Source organism: Accipiter gentilis, chromosome 24 (assembly GCF_929443795.1).
Source record: "Accipiter gentilis chromosome 24, bAccGen1.1, whole genome shotgun sequence".
In the NCBI taxonomy this organism is placed as follows: Eukaryota; Metazoa; Chordata; class Aves; order Accipitriformes; family Accipitridae; genus Astur; species Astur gentilis.
In genome coordinates, this window is record NC_064903.1 from 25,166,241 (window position 1) to 25,187,095 (window position 20,855).

Below are 20,855 nucleotides of genomic sequence, written 5' to 3' on the forward strand. Positions count from 1 at the left end.
TCCACTTTCTTGTTTTGTTACTGCTTATACTGTACACTTTTAAGTTAGTATAGATGCATTAAGGAGTTATCACACAGGGGTAAATTAAAAAAAATCCACTTACAAGCAAAAAGAGAACATTAAAAAAAAATTTGAGTAACACACTTGATTTTGCTGATAACTACAAAATTGAGAAATGAGTCAGTGTGCCTCAAAATCTTCTGAAAGATGGAATAACCACTTGTCTCACAGATCATAAACAATAACATTGTATCACTGAAATTTTAGTGTTTGTTTAGTACGAGTTACATTCTCTCCAAAGACAGACCAATATGAACACACACTTAAGGAGAGAAAAGAAAGCTATTACCAATTTCTGATTTGAACATATTATAACTCAGAAATATATATACTGCAGCTTTAAAATTTTAATTCTCGTGATGGTCATTGCTAAGCAACCAAGTTTTCTTACTAAACACCTCTTGCAGAACAGTCACGACTGACTAGCAGAATTGATAATGTGATTCAGAGAAAAGAGTGAGGCAAAAAGTATCTATGTTTTGTTCATAAAGGACCAAACTGAAAGCATCTATTTAATTTTGCTTGTATTAAACAGAAGGAAAATGTCTGCTCTGTAATAAAGTACTGTAACATTTATGAAAAACACTTCCAAATTATTTAACAGTTACTATTCAAATGACAATGATCATTAAAGAGCTGGTGCTAGAAATACTCTATTCAAAACCTATTCATTTCAGCAGCACCAACAGAATCAGACAAGACACAGTGAAAGAATGGATTGAACAACTTCTTTTGGTCCCTTATGACACTATCTTTCCACCATCCCAGTGTGTTCTGAGCCATGCCCTTCAAAGGGGCAATTATACAATCCACACATCTATTACGAACAACAATCTTTAAGTGAAAAATATTTTATTATTTCATTATTATCCTTTCATCAACTTTTAAGCAGCTTTACTTGTTTTCTCTCTTTGCAGATACTAAAACACAAAAAAAAGAGCCAACAAACACCCCCACCCTCCAAAAAACCCAAACCCAACCCAAGTATTTTCTCAAATGTCTCTCTCACCTGGATAATAAATACATATGACAATGATTCGATAGTATTTATTTTAAGGAGAGGGAGGATTGTTTGTTTTCCCTTGTATATTTTTGAGATACATGTAGTTAATAAGTGATTTTTTTTTTTTTAAATAACACTCCACGAAAAAAGAACCCAAAACCTAACTGCATACTGACAAATGAAATGGTAACATCTAGGGGACTTCCATATGCACAGTGAGGAACAAATATTGCACATTTCTCGTTTTGTATTAAACTGTAAAATAAACTTCTTCACAAGAATTAAAAAAAACTGGCATTTTTTTATTAAGAAAATTAACTTATTCCCTCCATGGCTTCAGCATGACTTTTAATGTCTTAGTATCTCTCTTTACTCTTTATTTCAAGAACTTACCATTATCATGCTCCTCTCTACAGATTCTTCCCTGTCAGACAGGGCTACAGGAAGAGGCGTCTTTCTGGAAGAAGGATGTTCTAAACAATAGCCAAGTCTTTCATTACTGTGGCTATTTCTCCATCATCAGAAGCTGACTGAAGTACACAAAGACATATATCCAAATTAATTTTCATGTAGCAAGCTCAGGCAGTAAGAGCAACCAAATCATAACAACATGGACTTCAACACAAACTGCATAAACCTAGCATGATCCCAGGTTACTTGTTCTGCAATGCATGAACGAATGAATGAATGAATGAATCTTCACAACCAAACAACAGGTAGGGCTGGTATACTATATATCTACTACAACTACACCTCGTGATTACAGAGTAGACAGTGTATAAGCCTTCTAACACAAAAGCTGACAATTTCCTGGTTACACACATACTGATTACACTAAATGAAGAGTCTAAAACCATGGAAACAATGTGAGTAGAGACAAAGAGAAAGAGAAGTATTTTTAAAAATGATTCAGTGTTCAGAGGCACTACATCCAACAGGATCGTCAACATTGCAGTGTGCTACAGCACAGACTAGTGGTTACTCTAAAGACACGTTCTTGGAGTATGTTTTTGTGATCTTTAAAAACTTCCCCAACGCATGACTAATGGCTATTTTAAAGACATTACAATTTGGGCCTGCAGCACAAAAAAAAACCCCAAACCGAAATGCATTGCACAAGTCTTCAGGAATGTGACAAAACAGTATTTATTAGGCAGTAGTTATTGTCAGAGGACATAGAGAAAGGGCAGCTCAGGATGCATAGATGGCACTGGACTTTGGATTAGCCCTTAATTTTGAAAACTGCATTTCTATAGCGCTCATGGAAAAAGCGACATAACTCAACATTCGTGTTTTCATGGCATTGAAGACACAGCGTTCTTGTAGTATTCTTATTTCAGGAGCAGTACAGATATTACACATTACTGCTTGCTGCTTTGAATATTTTCTGAGGTAGTGAACTATTTTAACTACTGAGAAAAAAGTGCTTAAAGCTGGCAAAGTATATGAGTCACAAATAAAAATGATAGCTTTTTCTCATTCTAATTACACGCTTAGGTGGTACACATCTGCTGGGACAGATTCACAACTGGAGAAAAGCAGAAAGTATTCTAAAATTAACATTTGGGTATTTCGGAATGGATTAAAAAAATGGAAGAGTTACACTGCGTGACATTATGTGCAATTATCTCTTGTCCTTAGTAAAAAGGACAGGTGATTTGTGGCATTTTCCCTGTGTGTTTATACACCTTGAACTACTAGATTTCCATATTTATAATTATTTTAAACAGATACAGGAATACATTACAGTTTACACATGCATACCATAATAATACATATGTTGTAATTCAACAGGAATTGATCACTTTAACCAATTTATTTTTTGAACCTTAAAAAGAATTACTTTCAGCACGTAACAAATGTGGTAGCTTAGCATACTTAATTTTCATTTACTGTGTCAAATGTTGCAAGACTGCAGGAAAAGAGGATAAAACAGGCTTCGCAGAAAATTTGCCTATTTAAGTTGGCCATTTTTAAAGTAAAGTGAGTCGAGAATGTGATGCCTTTGCAAAGAACAGAAATTTGTGGTCACAGTTTCAATTGCACCTCTCAGTAACGTCAACAAGATCATATGACCAAGCACTCTGAATTTGTCTAGCAGGACCTGGAATAAAGAATTCTGCCCTTCTATTCCTTTTAAAACTGTGTTTTACCTAGTTTTATTAAGACTGTCCTAGGAGCTTTTGTAGCATCAAATCGTTGACAGATGTATAGCCTATATATTCCGATACAGCTTCCATAAAAAGTCCAAAATACATAAGTGTCACTCAGTGAAGGAAAACAAGTATATCAGGCTTCAACCAAGATAAAATCATCTGGCTTTTGACGCAAATATCTGGCATTAACATCACTTATAGTACTTTGCTCGCTGAGGAGCAAAGAATCTTCCTTATTTAAAAGGAATATAGGGATTTTGGGATACTTAAAATGAATGCATGTTCAAATACTTTCTGTACTTTTTAATCTAATAAATTAAGCCAACTCACTTCTCTGTTCTAGAAGAGATGGTCTAAACCAAAGATCTGAGCACAGATCTGCAGCTCTTTTATACATTTAGAGACATGTATAATCAGTATTCCCAGAGTATGAGCTAAGTCAAATAGCATTTTTAACAGAAGCATTAAAATGGCAGATCAGAGTTTTTAGTCCCTTGATAATTAGAGCCATATAAATGACAGCATTTTGATTCAGTTTAATGGATTTTTTCTTACCTTACTATGCAATGTCAGTCTCAACACATTAATGGGAAGTTTCAACACTGTCATTTTGATGAACAGAGAAACCTTAAATTTAGACAAATCAAAGGCCTAATATTGTGTAGTCTTTCATCAAGCCAAACCCAGAACAATATCAAGAAAAATATTTTACTTTTTCCACACATTATGACTTCTCTGAAATAAAACACTGATATACATTAAGTCTAAAGTAAAGTACTAGCAGGTAACACCAGTAGTGAACACCTTGTCCTTAAAATTAATATGGAATCTGCAACTGAAAAATAACCTGCTGGCTATGGTTAGTAATAATTTTTATTTAGAAGCTTCCTCCTTTCTGAGTCAATTCAGATGTAGTATTTTCAAAGAAAAGCAAATTTGCCATTTCTGTTTCTGCATCTGTCTCTCTCCCTTAACCACCTTAGGAGTAGAACAATAAGGAACGTGACTTAGCACACTTCTGTTACAGAGGCAAAGAGCAAAGGAAGATTTTTTCAGCATTGACTCACCAGTTAAGATGAATGTAATCATCATCACCACCCAACCTTGAAGGGGATTATTCTTTAACAAATGCTGAGGGAACACTTGTAATAGTAGAAGAGGTTCAGCTGTGCAGAGGACTGAATTTGAGGAATCCACACACCAGAATATATAGAACTAGCAATGACTTTACAATTACCACTAAACTTTACCTTTCTGATCTTCTGTATCTTTTTGTACCTGCATGAGTCTCCTCTACACAGAACAGTGATGGGAAAAAACCCACCATATACACATACAAACATAGATAGATACACCTATATATATACATAAGTTCTGAATCTGTCAGTGTATCACTTGACTCATTTCACAGACCAATTTAGAAAAGTGAAATAAAGTTTTTGTAGCATTTGAGAAGGAAGAAATCAAGTCACAGTTGTTCTTCCTCACCAACTTCTAGCCCACTGCCCCTGAAATCCCTTTAGCACAGGTGGCTCAGTTTAAAATAAATTTATCAATGCTGTGCAAGAACTATGGAAATTCAGGGTCACTGCCAATTATGTAAGGTAGGCCACTGAGGTAGCAGATCAGTTAATTTTCAAATTTGATGAGAATATCTGTGGGTATGAAAACCTAGATTCATGCAATCTTGCTGTAGACTCTTAACCAAAACACCTAAGCTAGGAACCTACTTGTCCATGATTCTCCCTACAGTAGAAGAGGCCGATGAGCTCATGTGTGTCAGCTGGAAAAGGGATTAGGTGGGGGTTTTTTGAGGGGTGAGTTAGAGGACGAATATTTGTTTTTAAACACAGATCAAGTTTACAGTGCATCTCAAAAAAAAAAAAAATCCACCTGTGCAAAGGGAAACAACGTCCTACAACACAAAGGCAAGAAAGAACCATCATGGTAGACAAAAATATCTTACATAAGCATTGTCATGCAAGAAAGTAATTGTGCAACCACTCCCCTAAGGACCTCAGTTTCTCCCTTTCCATTTTAACATTGCTGAATGCAAGCAATTGGTATTTGTCTGGACTACTGAACAAGGCATCAGAGAGCGACAGTATCATCCAGCTATGACAAGACATTCAGATGAATTACATCCAAGACCCACTACTTAATTCCCAAACTGTGAAAGTTAATGTGCACAACTCTGCCTTTTAATGGTCGTTTTATTTGATCAAAATTAGATGAAATGCTACAACAATTCTAGTGATCAAGATTTAACAACAAAAAAACTTCCCATATCTGCCACTGAGTTGCAGCAGGTTACAAACTTGCAGATCTTTTTTTGGCTGACCTTGATGAAAACTTCCTTGTCCAGCTTAGCAGAAATGGTGCTGAGTTACTATGCTATTATGCTCAACCTCCCCATAACAAGCAAGACACTAAACAGAAAAGCATAGCACTTTGCTGCAGAAATAAGACCTCAGAGAAGGTGCTCAGAACTTCAGTTTTCTAACTCTGCTCAAACCGTAGTATTGTACATCACAAACATCAGGCATCTGCCCTGCAGGACTGTCTGACAAGTTTAAAGAGTATGACCGAACATCTGTGGCACAGAAATTAACCTAGAGACCATTTCAGACAATGCCAGGAAAAGAAAAACATGATCCTGTTAACAGACAACAGGGAAATGAGTAAAAGCATTTCAATTAGCTAGAACTTTGAGAAACCATGGCCACTTCTGAAAATCCAACTATTAAACACTAAGGTCACAGTAGATTTGGAGCATTAAATAAAACAACGTATTCTTTGCTGTGCAAATATGTGATGAATCCCTAGGCCCAAATCTACAGCCTTTACCAAGCCTAAACTTGCAAAGAAGCCATTTTGCTTTGGTGATGACTACAGGATTTAATGCAAAATGTATGATAGAAACAGTATCACAGAATAGAAAACCTAGTGGGAAGGTATCCATTTTCACCTCATTCTTACCATATTGTGGAGTTTTGTTAAACTGAAAAATTGTACTATCAGCTCATTTCAATATCACCTCAACTTCAAATTTATTTCAGTAAATACTTCAAATGATCACTGATATCAGTATTAAACTATACATAAGAGCAAGCTGTGTCTAGCATGTCACATAAATAGAGGACTTGAAATTGCTTGTGAAGGAGTCAACTACAAATCAAGTATGAACTGAAGAGAAATGCAAAGGTAGTACAGATTTTAAGCATCTTATCTCAAACTTCATTATCTTTTCACACTCATAAGTACAAATTCAAAGGGACAAGATGGACATAGTTGAAATTATAAATAAAGGAAGTGGCATTTTAGCTGTTTCTTATGTTACACAATTTGTATATGGAGTTAACCGATTTCTTGACCTAGAAAGAACAAGTAGTGCTAAGCACAAGACAAGTATGAAGTACTGGCCAGACTTCTGAAGGAAAGGAAATGGAATATTTCTATTGCATTAGGTATTCAACCATACTTCCTAAGACAGAGCAAAAAAAAAAAGTAGTAGACAGTAAACACGCATTCAAAAAAAGCTGTTCTAACAATATAGTACCTCTTTATACCAATCTTCTCTTTCTAATAATCTTAAGCAGTTACAGCCAGCCAGCATTCTTGCTAGTCAAACAGTCTGTTGTCCCTACCAAGGCAGCATTTACACTTCAGTTGATATTACACAAAATAGGAGCAGGAGCGTTACCCGTTAAAAGATTACTTGTTAGCAGCTCCCTATAACCTGAGATCATGTATTCAGATCTAAAACCAAGGCAATACACTGGTTCTCCTAATCCATATTCTGATAGGAGCCTGTTTGGAGACCTACTCTGCAGGCCTAAATGACTCACTAAAGCTCTGGGAAGGAGAAAAAAAAAAAGTTGTGATTGCAGCTAAGTTAAAGACACATCAAGAATGTGATGCATCTTAACTTACACTAATTCTAATTTTGTAATTGAATATTTAGAACACCACTTTGATAGACTAAACCTAATGTTCCTATAACCAAAAAAATCTCATCCAGAAGCAATCTTTGAGAAACATGTTTCTTTGAGAAACAAAGGGTAGTGAGTTTCTAAAGGTCTCAATATACTGGGTGGACCCTCACATGCTATGCCATCCAACAAGAGGCAGGATGTACTCAGCTGTTAGGACACACGCATTCTGACAAACTGAAACAACCACTTTAGAAGCTACTAACAAAATGCCAGAAGCAGAGAGAGACACCTCGCTCAAGAAGCATCAAACAGTACCTTTATGGAAAGCAACAAGAGGAGCTTAAAGGCATCTTGTGACTTCAGATTTTCACACCTTTTAACTTGCTTTTGCAAAAACAAAGTCAGTCCATCACTAATTAGGTCTGCTTTGAGCAAGGTGTTGGACTAGATGAACTCCTGAAGTCTAATCCAAACTAATTATTCTTTTACTCTAAGATTCCTTCATTCTTATCATGACAACACTGCTCATTTCCAAGGTGAAGAAGCTGGAAAAAGCCTACTGCTTTGCTTTCAAAAATGAAAACAGCAAATCCCTACGCTCCAGCAACTTCATTTCTCCCTTTCTAAACGGAGATCAATATACGGACTAGACCTGAGCAAGGAAGGGGTTTTGGTGTGGTGGGTTATTTTGTTTTAGCTGGTGTTTTTTTGTTCATTTTTTAAATCAGGACAACCTAGAAATCAGAAAAACAAAAGACTTGGCAGAGAGTCTGAAATCAGTGTTTGATCTGAAAAGATAAAAAAAAAAAGGCAGGGGAGGTCAGAGGGGGCAATTGCATGCGACTTTTCATTTAAAATTCTCAGACTTAGTTTTGACTTTATGTGATTTGGCTGAGGTGTCTGTGGGCTCATTAAAGGAGCATATATGTTAAACTTCTTGGGGATGTCCTTACTAAATTAATTAAACTTTTGGCTTTAGCCTAAGGTTGATACTCTGTCCCTGTTACAGCATTCCTCTCCAGACAACTGAAATACAAGTTGACTCAGATAATCAGAACAGATATTAATCTTGATGGGGGGACTCTCTCCAGGTGGACTGAATGTGGAAAAGGAGCTCTTCTATTTCAACTATATAACTAACAAGCACCTTGGCCTATGCTAGGATTTGTAAAAGGCTTTAGTTATACACTACCATGATATCCTAATGAAATTCTAGAAGAGGCCCACAACAAACCATGTAAAGCCTAGGTTTTATTTTGACACGGTGATTCAACCTGCTTTGCTAGCAAGCAATGTCAAAAATAACTCATGTAAGAAAATGAAATACAATAGCTACCTTTAAAACTCAAAGACACTTAGCTGAAGTACTTGTTTAAATATAGAAAGAACATATATATTTGAATCAAAACTGCCAGCTAATGAAGAGGTTTTTCTTATTACGGTCAATCTCATGAATAAATCGTTCACCTCAGAACAATAAAACCACATCTTAGGAGATGCTATACTGCTTAGCTCTGCACTTCCAATTATGTTTCCTAAATCTGAAACATATCAAACACGGTATCAGAAAGCCTAGATCTGTAAAGGTGGTCATGGTATTGTTACTTCCAGATAAATTATCTGTGTTACCATGAATATATTGCACCAAATACAGCTTAACAACAAAAAGTGACAATTCACAGGAAATTAAAAAAACACACATCAACAGAATTAAAAAAATGCCAGTATTATTACTCAAACATGCTTTTCATTTATAATGCCTAGAAAAAAATAGCCTTTTAAAATAAACTTACAAAAAATATAAGTTTATATATATATAAAAAGATATATTTGTCTAGCTATGCACACATGGGTCTTCAAAGACCTTTACGTCTAGCAGATTCCATGATCAAAAGAGGACAGAGTTCTCAGGGATGTGTGTGAGGTCTAGGTAGCATTACAGCCATTTATGTATATATATTTTTTTTACATTATGAGATGGACAAATCAATATATCAAATTAATTTACAATGTGGCAACACCTGGAAACTTCTTGGGTTTAAAAATTACATTTCTTCACCTTTCCAAGCCCTGCTTCCCTAACTGAATTACCTGCTGCCTTCCTTAGTCCCAAGAGCTCCAATGCTTCTAGCTCTCGAAGTAAACAGTAACAGAGTACAAGTGACAGAAGCAATTTGTTTATTTCTATTATTCACAGATCTATATTAGAATTATAAGTGTTCAACAAAATGACATTTCAGTTGCAAACTAGGAAAGTCAAAACCAGTAGATGTCTACAATGGAATAATCTGCATTGGAAAAGGCATCCAAAAAGATCAAAGAACAGAAAGCCAAAACTTACCTCATTTACAGCAGCTGACAGTAAGAATTTACTTTCTTACTAGTTCATCTGCATATAAACTATCATTGGTATCCATCCACCCTCTTAACACCTTTTGTTTCCATTCTTTCTGAATAGTGAGTTTGGATGCCCTTAGATTTTCTTTTTTTAAAATACATCTTAAAGAAGTCATTCAAATGAAAATTACTTGGGAAACTTTACAGATTGCCTCTATTAAAACTCGCTAAGCATTAGATCATTTTAGAAGACAAACAGATCACAGGTCCAGAAAACGTCAACAGCCACAGGATCGATATATGGAAAACATACGACAGTGAAAAAGAAAAGATGTATTCCAACAGCAGTTAAATTGTTCTAAATTTGAAGATGACCTTCACATTCCCACTAACCCATTTTTCCAGCAAGAAGCAAAGATAATTTTATAAGTGACATTAGCTACACTTGTGCAATACACCTTTCAGTTCTACATACCATGGTCCATTTGTAACATCTGGCAACCAAAACATCTCTCTCATCAATAAAGGATACCTCCTATACAAAAAAATGACTACTTGACAGACACATCCATTTCAATAAACAAACACACCAAGCATAAGAAATCAGATGGATCTGGAATGCTGCACACTCCCAGGCACTGAGAACTACTGATACGCATAATGGAAGTTCATAAATGACCAGTATTTAAATTTTCTTTCTATTCCTACTTTCCATTTATGGCAATACATGCTAGTCACTGAAACACATTGCAAGATTCAGGAAAAAAAAATAAATAAGTAAAAGAGTTTCACATGTATCTCAGTAAACCCATATTAATTTAGATCCGCATTTAATAACTTATGAAGACACAATATAGCTTTTGATTCAATTTTACTGTCTGCTAACTTGCGAAGGAAATACACAGCTCTTGTGAAAAATAATCTCCAAAGGATTAAATGACAATTAGAAAAGCAGACGGCTATGAAAAATAACATTTTTAACTGAACTGATTAGAAAAAGTATCTCAAACCTCATGTATACTGCAGTAAGCGAACGAGTTCCTTACTCCCATTTGCACTACAATGCAAAATGGGAGGATGCGAGTAGTGATCATCAGGCACCCTCTACAAAAGTAATTTCCTCATTTCAACACCTTGCCTTCGTTAACGCAAGTTTCTTGCTACCCTTTTTACGTCCAGACACTGAGCGACTTCTTAAACAGCCCTCGCACTTACAGTTACTAAATGAAACCAGGCCATCTCCCGATTCCGTAGCCAACTGCCCAGGCCGTTTCTACCACCCCGCCACCGCAGCCTCCTGGACCCAAAGCACGCTCCTCCAGGCGGCTGCGAGAACAACAGCGCCCGCTTCCCGAGAAGGCCCCAGGGCCCCTCGCCCGGGCAGCACCTGAGGCGGGGCGCGCCGCAGCACGCCAAGGACAGGGGCCACGCTGGGCGGAGGGAGACGCCAGACCGAGCGGCCGCCCCGCCCCGTGCGCCCAGGGCGGCGGGGGCAGCCCCGGGGCGGCGGCTCACGGCCGGAGCCAGGCCGGGGCGGCGGCAGAAGGCCGCGCCTCGACTGCTGCCAGGGCCGGAGACCGCCCGGCGTCCGCTCGGCCTCTCCCAGCACGCCGACCGCCTCCGCCGCCTGCCGCGGAGGAGGGGGACTCCGCCACCACCGCGGCGCAGCGCTGGCGCCCCGCGGCCGCCCCCCCGCCCTCCCTCACCACCCCCTTTCCCCCAGCCGGGGCCTCACCCGCTGTTGTCGCTGCAGACACCGCCCGCGGCTCCCTGCGGGATCTGGCGGCGGAGAGGCGAGGGACGGCGGGGCTCGGCGCGGCCGCGGCACGGGCCCCGCTCCGGCCGCTCCCGCCGCATGGAGGGGGAAGGGCAGGCCGGAGCGAGGGGAGAGGAGAAGGAGGAGGAGGGGGGCGTGGGGGTGGGGGAGCAACGCCAGGGCGGGACGGGACGGGGAAGGAAGGGGGAAGGTGCGGGAGTAGGGCTCAGCGCCGCCGGGAGCCCGGGGGCCGCTGCCTCCGCCTCATCGCTGCCTGCGCCTCAGCCGGGCCAACGCCGCTGCCCGGGCGCCGTCGCCTAGCAACCGCGCCCAGCCCCCGCTACTGCAGGCGCCCGGCTCCTCGCGGCGCCCCGCTCGCCCCCGAGAGCAGCGCACGCGCACCCTGCACGCGGCGGCGCGCGCCCGCCCGGCGCGGGGGCGGCGCAGGCACGTTCCACTGCCCCGCCCGCGGGGCGGGGGGGCGCGTGCGCGGCCGGCCGTCGCTCGCGGCGCGCGCGGGAGGGCCGCGGCGTGGGGCGCTGGGCTGCGCCGGCTGGTGCTTCCCGGAGTCGTTTCTGCAAATCGGGGCGCTGTTAATGTATTTTCTTGCGTGTGAGCAACGCCTTGCCGCACACGAGCACCGCTTCCTGGAAACAAGTCACGAGGCGGCCTGTGTGCTCAGGTTCCAGAAAAGAATGGGAAGTGGGAGACGGTTTGTCTTGGCGCCGTCCCCAGTGGACACCTAACCCCCTTGCTGAAGCAAGGTGGGGAGGATTAGGGAGGGCGGTATGGGCGAAAATACTGTGCTTTCCCAGTTTTGCAGATTACAGGAATAAAGGACATGACTCAATTCAGATATACTCAGGCCCCCCTTTGGAATGGGCCAAGAACAACGTACGCAGGTACTTAAGCCTTTAGCTCACTAGGATGCTAATGGGTGCTCTTACACAGAGTATGTATTGAAGGATTAACAAAAAAACCTGCAAATACTTAAGGCTTTGCATAAATTTGACTTTTAAAGACTAGTCTCAGGGCTAGCACGTAGTTGCCTCCTGTCACTTTCAGTGTTGCTGATGACTGCCTTTGGCTTACTAAAGCTTACCGAAACCAATATCAACTTTCCCTTAAAATACAAAGTGGGCCAGGACAAGTGGGGTGGCCTGGTTGTAGGAAAAAATCTTGTAAATGTGACTTGAGTACATTTCGAAGACTCAAAACCCCAGTGGGATACATACAGAAAGAATCCAGTTCCATTTTAAAAACTCAGGAATTTGAAGCAGATTTCACAACTTAGGATGCACCATTTTGACTCATCCGTTTTCTGACATTTAGGTTTGACAACATTACTACCCATTCTACTCATGGTGACTTGTACCTAATCCAGCAGTACATTAGCCAAAGTTCAGTCCTGTTGTATGTTTTATTGGGGGCTCTTCTCCATTAGTCTTTATTCTCTACTATTTCTTTAAATGCTATTTGTTTCATAAAACATGTTGTGCACGTTTTTTTATAATGGATTAGTTCAATTGGAAGGGACCTACAATGATCATCTAGTCCAACTGCCTGACCAATTCAGGGCCGACCAAAAGTTGAAGCATGTTAAGGGCATTGTCCAAATGCCTCTTAAGAACTGACCCGCTTGGGGGATCATTGACCGCCTCTCCAAGAAGCCTGTTGCAGTGTTTGGCCACCCTCTTTCTAAGGAAAAGCTTCCTAATGTCCAGTCTAAACCTCCTCTGATGCAGCTTTGAGCCATTCCCATGCATCCTATCACTGGTTCCCAGGGAGAAGAGCTCAGCACCTCCCTCTCCACGTCCCCTCCTCAGGAAGCTGTAGAGAGCAATGAGGTCACCCCTCAGCCTCCTTTTCTCCAGACTAGACAAACCCAGAGTCCTCAGCTGCTCCTCACAGGACATGCCTTCCTTCCAGCGCTGTCACCAGCTTGGTTGCCCTCCTCTGGACACGTTCAAGCAGCTTCGCATCCTCCTTAAATGGTGGGGCCCAGAACTGCACACGGTACTCTCGGTATTTTAATGTCAGTCCCTACAGATTTTCACCTGTCCTCATGTCTCCAAGTTTCCCCTGCCAGCTGGGAAACCTTACAAAATAGTAAATGTCTGAGTTTTATCATCTGCAAGAAAGAAATTATACAGGTTGACTGCTTTAACTTGCTGATAATTGTCTGTAAAGATGTTTCAGATACTCTGATAAAAAAAATGCAAAAGCTGACAAACTATAAAATATTACTATATATATAATTTTTGTTATATAAATTAATCTGCCATACTGACTTGTTTTAAATGAACTCTGATCATATTTTATTATATCAGGGTGCTCTTTATAACGTGTCAAGTTTTCTGTAAATAATAGTGAAGAAATGTCCAAATTAAACAACAGTATACTTTTGTTAGGGTCATTTCTTCTGTATCCAGAATTTACTTTTTTAAAAAAGAAAATAGTGAAGAAATTAAAAGGAAAAGAATATACATTAACGTGTTATATCAAGCATATACTGAGAAAAGAAAGTAAAATTTTCATCATTACATCTGGTCTTGTAGAATTGATTGCTCTAGCCGGGGTGATTACCTGGTGGGGGGGGTATCATTCTTGCAGTTGGAATTGTTCTGTACCATATTTGTTGTCACAATGATAAGGCTGGGTGGACTGATGTTAGGCTGTTAAATGGAAGCAGCTAATTTTGTTCATGCAACAAAATTCAGTCCTGTGCTCAATGGAGTAGGGGAGTATTTTAGCATTGATTTCATTCTGCATAATACTGCAACTTGTTTTGAAATGTATCTGCCTATTGGCTTTTGGTTTAGAAAGAATCAAATAGAAGCAACGTTGAATTTTTCGGGTCAGCTGAAAGATTTCTTTCAATGGCAGTTTTGTGCGTAAGTCCCTTACCTCTCTTTGAAGAATCTAACCTGCGTGCTGGGAAAAACCAATCGTTGTTTGAATCCCACATATCAATGTTTATAAGTAGCAGATAAACAGACATTAAACATCAGTGCAGTGATTTCAGATCATATAAAGAACTGACAGACCCATTTTGTAAACAAGGTGAAACACAGACACATTAAGACTCTTGACCAAAGCCATGAAGCAAAAGCTGAATGCTATCAATTTGAATGTGATTGCACTGCAAGTACTAGTGTCAGAGCTAAAAGAGCAACCATGGTGTCCAGTCCCCTGGCCTTCTGCTCTAAACTCAGAGCAACATGCCTCATGATGTACTGATTCCTGACTTTGCAATCTGGAAAAGGATTTTCATCTCTAGAAACACTAGGGATCTCAGAGTGTACATCTATCAGAATAGTGACAGATCTCTCCAGGGTACATTGTGCCTTTTCCTCACCTTCTTACCTCAGCTGACAGCAGTGGTGAAAGTACGCACTTCCCTCTTCTTCCTCTATCACTTTGTCTGCTGAAAGTTATGCTGAAAAAAATAATCAGAAATTTGGCAGCAATAGCAGAAGCAGCATATAAAGGACTGTATTGTTCAATGGTGGGGAGAAAAAAAGCTGCTACATTACCATAACCAGGGAGAGCTGGGAGGGTACAAACAGCAAAGAAGATTCACAGTACTTCAAAGGCAGCATAGGGAAGAGAGCACTAGAAAATAGACATGCTGGTTCCACAACTGAGAGAAGCACAGGATATGTTACCACAGCAGGCACTGATTTCCTGTGGATGCTGATCTCAAGCTAATTACATGTTCCAGAAGACTGCTATTTATCTAGAGTCCAATTTAAAACCTGCTGAAAGCAATGGGAATCTACCTACTGATACGAAATAGAGTTCGCCTCAAGCTTTCATTTCTTTTGAGTGCTTTTAGGTATTGCTTCTTCCCCTTGTTGTCTGCACAGCTAATTATTTGTAGTCTTGTACAAATGATGAAGTTTGTATTCCTATATTTTTAATTACATTATATGAGACCTAACACACCTCACACCCAGCCAGTTTTTGACCCTTATGCATATTGAGCATAAGTGGTACTTCTTTGACCTTGCTTTTATATAAACAGAGAGGTATTGTATAAATAAAGTAAAAATTAAACTATATAAAACCCTTTAAAGTCTCATTCTTCTGGGGAAATGAAGGGGAAAGACAGGCTTGCATAAAGCAACTGCTAGACCCAAGAGGCTGTCTTTAATATGCTCCAGTACTGTTCTGATGGGTGTGGTGGGTTGACCCTGGCTGGCTGCCACGTGCCCACCAAGCCACTCTATCACTCCCAACATCAATTGGATGGGGAGTGGGAAATATGACAAAAGGCTTGTGGGTCAAGATAAGGACAGGGAGATCACTCACCAATTACCGTCATGGGCAAACCAGACTTGACTCGGAGAAATGAATTTAATTTATTACCAATCTAAATCAGAGCAAGATAATGAGAAATAAGAATAAATCTTAAATCACCTTCCCCTCACCCCTCCCTTCTTCCCTGGGCTCCGCTTCACTCCCAACTTCCCTACTTCCTTCCCCTGAGTGGTGCAGTCAGTTCATCGCAAGTTGTCTCTGCCACTCCTTCCTCCTCACACTCTTCCCCTGCTCCAGCATGGGGTCCCTCCCACAGGAGACAGTCCTCCACAAACTTCTCCAACGTGAGTCCTTCCCACAGGCTGCAGTTCTTCACAAACTGCTCCAGTGTAGGTCCTTTCCGTGGGCTGCAGTCCTTCAGGAACAGATTGCTCCAGCGTGGGTCCCCTGCAGGATCTCAAGTCCTGCCAGAAAACCTGCTCCACTGTCAGCTCCTCTCCATGGGGCCACATATCCTGCCAGGAGCCTGCTCTGCCATGGGTTCTCCATGGGGTGACTGAATAGAATAGAATAGAATAATAGAATATTTTCAGTTGGAAGGGACCTACTGTTGTAGAAAAAGTTAGCTGAAACTTAAAGTTCCAGCTTAAATATTAATAATAGCTAGAGTACACAAAGCCTAGAGATCATGGTATATGAACTGTAACAACTATGTTACAACATGCTGAATTACAGAATTGGCTGAAACTGACCTAAGAGGATGTGCTATTGTACAAGAAGATGACCACTTAGCAACTGCTTAGTAACGAAACAGCAAATAATCAAACCAATAAAAAAGCAAGAAGACCTCAGACCTTAACATTACTATTGGTCTGAACTGTCGAGTGAGGGGTGGGGAACTTAGATTGTAAGGGTATAATTGCCCAGGGATTTCTTTGTTCAGGGTCCCTCTTCAGAGGCGCCCATCTTGACCTGTAGTGCTATTAATAAAAAGTACTTTCATAAAGGTATCTATCTTTTTTGGCTTATGCTGAAACCTAGAGTCAAACCCCATTACAGTGGCTAGCATGCGTAATTTCTGTAACAACTACAATGATCATCTAGTCCGACTGTCCAAAGCTTCCTTCAGAGAGCATGCACTTGCTCTGGCGTGGGGTCCTCCACGCGCTGCAGGTGGAGATCTGCTCCACCGTGGACCTCCCTGGACTACAGGGGGACAGCCTGCCTCACCAGGGTCTTCCCCATGGTCTGCAGGGGAATCTCTGCTCCGGCGCCTTGAGCATCTCCTCCCCCTCCTTCTTCACTGACCTTGGGGTCTGCAGGGTTGTTGCTCTTACATATTTTTGCTCCTCTCTCCAGCTGAAGCTGGTTGTCCAGGGTTTTTTTCCCTTCTTAAATATGTTATCCCAGAGGCGCTACCACCGTCGATAATGGGCTTGGACTTGGCCAGGTCCGTCTTGGAGCTGGCTGGAACTGGCTCCGTCTGACATGGGGAAAACTTCTCACAGAAGCCACCGTGGCAGCCCCTCCACTACCAAAACCTTGCCATGCAAATGCAATACAATGGGTGAAATATTAGAATCACAGAATAGCCCAGGTTGGAAGGGACCTTGAAGTCATCTGGTCCAACTTTTCTTGGGAAAGGGAGTCTAGACAATGTTATCTAGCACCCTGTCCAACTGCATCTTGAAAAACTCCAGTGATGGGGACTCTACCATGTCCCTGGGGAGGTTGTTAGAGTGAATGACTGTTATCACCGTAAAAAAATGTCTTTCTTACGTCGAGATGAAAACTCTTCTGTTGCTTCTTGTACCCATTGCCCCTTGTCTTCTCCATGTGGGCCTGTGTGAAGAGAGAGCCTCTATCCTCTTTATTAAAACAAGAACAGCCCAAACAGAAAAGTGATCCGAATTTTAGCAATGCAGGAGTGTACTGGAAGATTCTATCCCAGAGGTAAGGAAGAAAGATGATAGGAATTGTTCCTCAGCTATTGTTTATATAACATTAAAAGCATCCCTACTTCTGTATTACATCATTAAAAGTATGCCTAAAGCCATATAACACACCATAAGCATCAAACTTTGTGACCACTTGGAAGTACTTTGAAATATGTAGATGTAGTATTTTCTGTCCCTTTTTTAAACATGGAGAGAAAAATAATTGCTAATGCTTGTGGGTAGGCTCACTTCCTGTTTAAGAACTTCTAAATATTTTATAACATGTTGTGAAGTGGTTTTTTTATGTCATTCAAAGCAGAGTAAAGTAACAAGTTGAACATCTGCATTTTTATTTTCTGTCCTTGACCTTTTAGCCTGTAAAATCAGAAGTGAAAAATAGGATGAACATTGCAGATGTTGACTGGGATTCTCATCACTCCTGTTAAAGGGGATTTTCCTTCTCTTCCTCTCATATCCTCACCCTGCCTGCTCTCACTCCCTCAGTGTGTTAGGAACAAGATTCACTGGCCCACTGTAGCTAACTTGTCTGCTACCCCTTCAAATCAATTAGTTAATCTATTTAAATCATGCATCAAAGAAGCCTGCCCCCTTTGAGAACACAGCGCAGTTAGGGCTCAATCCTACAGTGTTCCAATTTTTAAGGCAGCAAGGGTTTGCAATTGACTCAAATTATATCAGGATCAGACTTTGTATGTTCTAATTTCTTTAAAAAAACTGTGAGATGATGACGAAGATGCTGATGCCTGTCACCGTTTTTCCTTCATCCTGCTTTTTCTTTAATTGAAGAACGTGATATCACAGGGAAAAGGCCTTAAATGATGCAGAAAACAATGAAAACATCTCCCCATTCACAACTGCTGCTTATTCATTATCTGTTGCAGAAATACATGTCCTGCAATGCCAGCAAGAGTGCATTTGCAAAAATTGGATTTGTATAATACAGATAAGCACTTAAAATCATTACTTGGAAGATTCATAAGAGACTCTGAAATAATTTTTATAATGCTTGAAACCTTCAATTTATTTCTTAATTTATTGTCTAGCGGAACTCATAGAAAAAGAAGGTAGATGTTTTGTGCAAGTCGCCTGAGTTTTTAACTGTCTTTAACTATTGATTATTAATTATAATTGGTGATAAATAGATTATCAACACTATAAATCTTTTGTTTGAGGGGGAGTGTTTGATCACTACTGCCACTTGCACACTTGTTAAGTGAACCTAAACCACTGCTTCTCATGATGCCCAGTGCTCTCATCTTTTTTTCTTCATTCTCTCTTCTGATTTCTTGCCGTATATTTAGGTAAATTATTTGGAACAGGAACTACCAGCTTTTGTCCTTGGATTTCTACAGCACTAATTATGAAGGGATCCTGCTCCATAGCTTAAGACTGCAGACACTAATGTGATGAAATTCATGACAGGGAAGATCTCACTGTTCAGAGATCCCAACTACCTACAATTCGCATGGTCTCAGAGCTGACGCCTCTACTCCCATGAAAACTATTTCTCAAAAAGCAAACACCAATTTACTAATGCAGTGTAAAAAAGCAATCAAACTATCCCCTATTAATCCTTGAGAGAACGTAGCTTGCTTCGCATCCTGAATCAACCCAGGTGCTTCAGTGGCTGCTCAAAAGCAATCTATTGAGGGATTTATCTTAATTATGGTTAAGATAATAAGACAGTGAAGGGCAGGACATACAAAAATCAGTTCAGCTATTTTCCCTAACTATAGCTATTTAGGAATCTCAGTCTGGGGCTATTTACTCCAGCTATTAGGAACTTCCCTGCCTCAGACTGAGGACAAACCTTAGTCACAGCAGCTCAGCTCTGAAGCCTGTTTTCTGGCTTTTTATTTCTTCCAACTCCAGCCCCCTCATCCAAGCCTCTCCACAGCTTCAGTTTACAACTTTCCTGGAAAAAAAACCCCCAACCAAAACCATGGGTAGAAAATTGGTAAGGGTGATTCCCAACACCTCAAGTTCATTATACTGCACAAATCTTCCATATGAAATGCTGGGGACTGTGGCATGTGAAGAGTTTCCAAGATCAATTTTTAGCTCAGAACCAGCTGTATTACCTGGATTATGTGAGTTCAGTTACAAAGTATTGCAGTAATACATGGCATCAGTTTCTGAGATTTGTGTTGGCTTCATAAATTCATGCAAATTTATATTACTTTACAGTTGTATACAAAAATGGTGTCCCTGTTCCAAAGCAGCACAAGGGACAACAGTGGTAAACAGAAGCAGCAGTAAAAGCACTTAGAGAAAACAGACTGCCACAGAGAACAAGAGAATAGTAAAGGGCAGGTTGAAGAACACAGGTAAACCAAAGGAAAAAAACCCACCTTGTTTATCTGTGCTTAATGAAAATTAATCATTTTTGCTATTAAAACACCCAATCTTTAAAATAACTGGGGGTCTGATACTAGAGTCTGCATTTATTCCAAAGTCCCATTTACTTCACTAGGAATTACAAGCATTTAAAAAGATGACTACAGTTATTATTATCAAGGAAAAATGAGCAGAAAGCGGCAGTGCACTGATTCTGATGTCATCGTTAACTGCTGAAGAGTCTTTATGAGTGACCTGATTTTCTGGATCTTTCGTTTCCACTGATCAGTGAAAGCAGAAAAAAAGGGCCAAAGTGCACTCTGGGGAGTTTTAGCTTCTCACACTGTCTGGGACAGGGTCTGATCCACATTACATTACATTGATCACTCAGCATAATTTGTGTAGGAAAAAGAAAATCCCACTGATAAACAGTTGCTGCCTCAGTTACAAAAGATTTGCTTAAACATCATCATCAGGCAAGCAGGGCAGGGCAGAGAAGGTATATACTAGCAAAAGTTCCTTGGAGACTGGCCTAGTATCAGAATTCAGGAATTTAAGCCTTTTCTTCCTTCTTGACAAGAACTCAAGAGAAGGTAGAGGGAAAATTAGCTTGTCACATTCCCTTCTACAGGCCTAAATGTCTTTTGTTACACAGAACATTTTTGAGTTTTCCTTTTTTGCTTTCATTTTTGTGCCTGGTTTCTCAGTAGGTTTTCTGTATTGTTTCAGACTATGTATGTCATTTCCAAAGGTAGCAAGTGATATTTTTATTGTAGTTTTAGTTTTAGCTCAGCTGAGTGCACAAGAGAAGGCTGTGTGATTCCTCATCACGACACTTAATAAATGGGAAAGTTCCAGACACTATTTGATATAAATGCATTGGCCTGAATCAGAACACACCTCAGTTCCTTTGAAATAAATGAGCAGGAGTAGAAATATTTACAGATAAGTAGGAGTTACCCCTTTGAAGCCTTGGCTAGACAAAAATTCCAAATTAGCTTTATTTTCAGATTTTCAGTTTGCCTGCCTTCCTCCCAGCTGCCACCTCAG

The 20,855-nt window shown here is 40.4% G+C and overlaps 1 protein-coding gene across 12 annotated transcripts in view; it reads right to left on the reverse strand.

The window, feature by feature from the left end:
* Window positions 1-20,855, reverse strand: part of ZC3H12B (zinc finger CCCH-type containing 12B) — a 74,158-nt gene that overhangs the window by 23,071 nt on the left and 30,232 nt on the right. For 6 of the 12 annotated variants that reach the window (XM_049827871.1, XM_049827872.1, XM_049827866.1 and 3 more), the window contains one exon: window positions 1,457-1,593. The exons of 2 other annotated variants lie outside the window; for them this stretch is intronic. The gene's annotated coding sequence lies outside the window, so the exon portion shown is untranslated. Of the gene's footprint in view, window positions 1-1,456; window positions 1,594-10,706; window positions 10,937-11,226; window positions 11,621-20,855 lie in introns of those variants that run through there. 4 more of the 12 variants (XM_049827874.1, XM_049827875.1, XM_049827873.1 and 1 more) reach the window with 4 other exon arrangements.